This window comes from Pongo abelii, chromosome 8, assembly GCF_028885655.2.
Source record: "Pongo abelii isolate AG06213 chromosome 8, NHGRI_mPonAbe1-v2.0_pri, whole genome shotgun sequence".
NCBI lineage: Eukaryota > Metazoa > Chordata > Mammalia > Primates > Hominidae > Pongo > Pongo abelii.
In genome coordinates this window covers 79,047,534-79,051,738 of record NC_071993.2, presented here as the reverse complement: position 1 = coordinate 79,051,738, position 4,205 = coordinate 79,047,534, and the positions used below count along the sequence as shown (strand labels likewise).

At 35.3% G+C, this 4,205-nt stretch overlaps 1 pseudogene; it reads right to left on the bottom strand.

Annotated features, from left to right (window-relative positions):
- Positions 1-326: 326 nt before the first annotated feature.
- LOC100447233 (myosin light polypeptide 6-like) lies at positions 327-789 on the bottom strand (annotated as a pseudogene).
- Between the last annotated feature and the right edge of the window lie 3,416 nt (positions 790-4,205).

The window sequence follows — 4,205 nt, the reverse complement described above, 5'->3', positions numbered from 1 at the left end:
CATGTCCAGGAATTTCTTCATTTTTTTCTAGATTTTCTAGTTTCTGTGCATAGAGGTACTCATAATATTCTCTGATAACTGTTTGCATTTCTAGGGGAGTCAGTGGTAATATCCCCCTTGTCATTTCTGATAGTGTTTATTTGAATCTTTTCTCTTTTTTAGATGGGGGGGCACCGAAAGCAAGTTTATTTGGTGAATGCTGACGGCAAAAATCATCCAAGAGAGACAAGATGGGAAAGGTGCTATGACAAGAGAGTCTAGGGAGCCTTCAGGACAGATAAAAAATCCAACACAGGGAAAAGCATGGGCTCTGGGGAGACTGGGAAGGTCCTCAGCCATTCGGCACCGTGCAGATGAGCTCTTCATAGTTAATACAACCATTGTTGTCCTCTTGCCCTGCCCCTAGCATCTCTATTTCTTCCTCTGTCATCTTCTCACCCAGTGTGACAAGAACATGCCAGATTTCAGCACCCATGACAGTGCCATTTCCTTCCTTGTCAAACACCTAAGTCTTTTGACATAATCCTCATAGGTGCCCTGGTCCTTGTTTTTGGCCACCACCATCTGCAGCATGGGCAGAAAGTGCTCAAAGTTCAGCACCTTCACATTCATTTCATCACTCATAGAGTTCCCCAGGACTTTGGGCACCTCAGTGTTGGTGAATTTCTGGCCAAGGGGCCTCATCATGTCCCCATGCTGGCTGTACAGGATCTTGCCATCATCTGTTCAGTCAAACAGCTGGAAGGCCTCCTTGAACTCTGCAGTGTGGTCCTCGGTGAAGCCACACATCTTGATTGCTCCTCCTTTCTTTTTTATTAGTCTAGCTAGTGTTATTAGTCTATCTCTTACTAATTTTTGTAAGAAAAAAGAATAACGGCTCTAGATTTGTTGTTGTTTTGAAGGGTTTTTCGTGTCTCTATCTCCTTCAGTTCAGCTCTTATCTTGGTTATTTCTTGTCTTCTGCTAGCTTTGGCATTTGCTTGCTTTTGGTTTTCTCATTCTTTTAGTTGTGATATTAGGTTGCTAATGAGATTTTTCCAGCTTTTTGATGTGGGCGTTTAGTGCTATAAATTTCCCTCTTAACACTGTCTTAGCTGTGTCCCAGAGATTCTGGTACATTGTATCTTTGTTCTCATTACTTTCAAAGAACTTCTTGATTTCTGCTTTAATTTTATTATTACCAAAAAGTCATTCAGGAGCAGGTTATTCAATTTTCATGTAATTATATGGTTTTGAGATAATTTATTAGATTTGATTTCTAATTTGATTGCACTGTGGTCCAAGAGATTGTTTGTTATGGTTTCAGGTATTTTGCATTTGCTGAGGAGTGTTTTACTAGCAATTATGAGACTAATTTTAGAGTAAGTGCATGTGCTGATAAGAAGACACTATATTTTGGTTTTTTGGGTGGAGAGTTTATAGATGTCTATCAGGTTCATTTGATCAAATGCTGCATTCAGCTACTCAATATCTTTGTTGGTTTTCTGTCTTGATGATCTGTCTAATACGGTAAATGGAGTGTTAAAATCTCCCACTATCATTGTGTGGGAGCCTAAGTCTTTTTGAAAGTCTCTAAGAACTTGCTTCATGAATCTGGGTGCTCCTGTGTTGGGTGCATGTATATTTAGTATAGTTAGAACTTCATGTTGGATTGAACCCTTTACGATTATGTAATGCCCTTCTTTGTGTTTTCTTATCTTTGTTGGCTTAAAGTTTGTTTCATCTGAAACTAGGATTGTAACCTCTGATTTTTCCTGTCTTCCATTTGGTTGGTAAAGTTTTCTCTATTCCTTTATTTTAAGCCTGTGTGTCATTGTATGAAAGATACCAATGGGTCTTGATCTTTATCCAGCTTGCTATTCTGTGCCTTTTAATTGGGGGCATTTAGCCCATTTACATTTAAGGTTAAGTATTGACATATGTGGATTTTATCCTTTCTTAATGGTGTTACCTGATTATTTTGCAGACTTGTTCAAGTAGTTGCTTTGTAGTGTCATAGGTCTGTGTACTTCAGTGTGTTTTTTTCGTGCCTTGTAGCGGTCTTCCCTTTTCTTATTCAGTGCTTCCTTCAGGAGCTCTTGTAAGGCACATCTGGTGGTAATGAATTCCCTCAGCACTTGCTTATCTAAAAAGGATATTATATCTTCTTTGCTTATGAAGCTTCGTTTGGGTGGATATGAAAGTCTGGGTTGGAATTTCTTTTCTTTAAAAATGTTGAATATTGGCCCCCAATCTCTTCTGGCTTATAGAATTTCTGCTGAGAGTTTGCTGTTAGTTTGATGGGCTTCCTTTTCTAAGTGACCTGACCTGTCTTTCTAGCTGCCTTTAACATTTTTTCTTCCATTTAGACCTTGGAGAATCAGATGATTATGTATCTTGAGGATGATCTTATTTTGAAGTTTCTTATAAATTTACACATACATTAACCATATAACCCAGTAATTCCACTTCTAGATATTTAAGCAAAATAAATAAAAATGTATATACACAATATTAGTTTTACAAGAAAGATCTCAGTGGATGTATTCATGGTAAATCTAAACTGAAAATCCAGATGGCCACTGATGGGATCAAGCACAAATTGTGGTATATTAATAGAATGAAAAAATATTCAACAATAAAAAAGAACAAACTACTGAGGCTTGAAGTATGGATTAATCTCCAAAACTCATACTGGGTAAATAATGCCAGACACAAAACAATGAAAATTAAATTTTTCAGTTATGGCTGCAGGCATTACTAATCTAACTTGATAAAAAATTAGAACAGTGGTTGCCTGGGACAAGGGTTCATAGTGGAGATGGAGAAGAATAGGAAGGAGGGGTGGATTGACTCCAAAAGGGCACCAGGAAATTTTGTGGGGTAATGGAAATAGCCCATATGTTGACTCTGATAGTGGTTATACTAATATCTTACATATACATATATATATATATATATATTTGTTAAAACGTACTGAACATTTCTATTACAATCTGTGCATTTCACTGTGTGTAAATAATATCTGAATTTTTTAAATTGAAAAATTAAATGGAGGTTAAACATTTTAGAATTTTATTTATATTCTGTTCACCTGTAATATATGTCTTTAAAAGTTTCCAGGAATAAAACTCTGGACTAAACAGAAGACAATTAATAATGGTATATTGCAGTAATTTTCTCAGATATTCATTTTATTTTATTTTATTTTTTCCACTGATAAATTTCAATAGTCAATACCTAAGATGATTATTCATTATTGGCAGCATTCTTTTCATCTCTAAACCTATGAGATATACACTGATTAATGTTCAAAGATATTTGGATGACTTTGGACCAACCCTAGCCAATCAGTGGTGATATTCAGTGATCAGCATGATTGCTCAGCCTATAATTCATCACCTTGAAATATACAGTACATGAGGCAGTGTTGATTTACTGTCAGCCACTTCAGCACTTCTTATCATCACCAAGTGAACCTTGATAATTGATAGAGTGAAAAAGATTGAAAAACATGAAGGCTTAATCTCACAAAACAATTATTTTTAAAAATACAAATTATTCAAAGTTTTCATTTTAAATTAATATGCCTAATTGAATTTTCCTGCAAATCACCTCGATTTGTTTATACATTTCTCAATGACTCTACTCATATTTTTTCTCTCCTTCCTTTGTGTAGTCATGAAAAAAATAGCTATATTGCTCTGAATAGAAGACAACAAAAAGGTTTTAAGGTTTTCTTCCACAAAACTTACATACAGAGGCAGTATGTGTAGTCAATAAGAGAACACTGCTTAGAGTTGTATCACCCAACCACACCACTTATACAATATGTGTGACATTAGTTAATTTACCTAACTTTCTGAACCTAATTTCCATCACAATTAAGACAATTAAAAAGTGCCTATACCATAGAGTTGTTGTGAGAAATTGCATGCTTAGTCCAGTGCCTAATTGCCTTTAAGCACATAACACAGTAAATATGTAAGTTTATTATTTTCTGCAGATTTCGTTGTTTTTAGGTCTGTAGAAAGCTCTTCTGTAATATAAGAATACCAGTCTGAATCAAAGATTTACTGAGAATATTGATGTTAAATTAGATTCTTCACACATGAAATAGATTAAACAATATTTTTGCTAAGACAAGCAAAGGCTTAAATGAAAATCAATGGAATGAGTAGTTGCCTTACATTGCCTGGTCCACAACAATCATTTCTGCTCTGTTC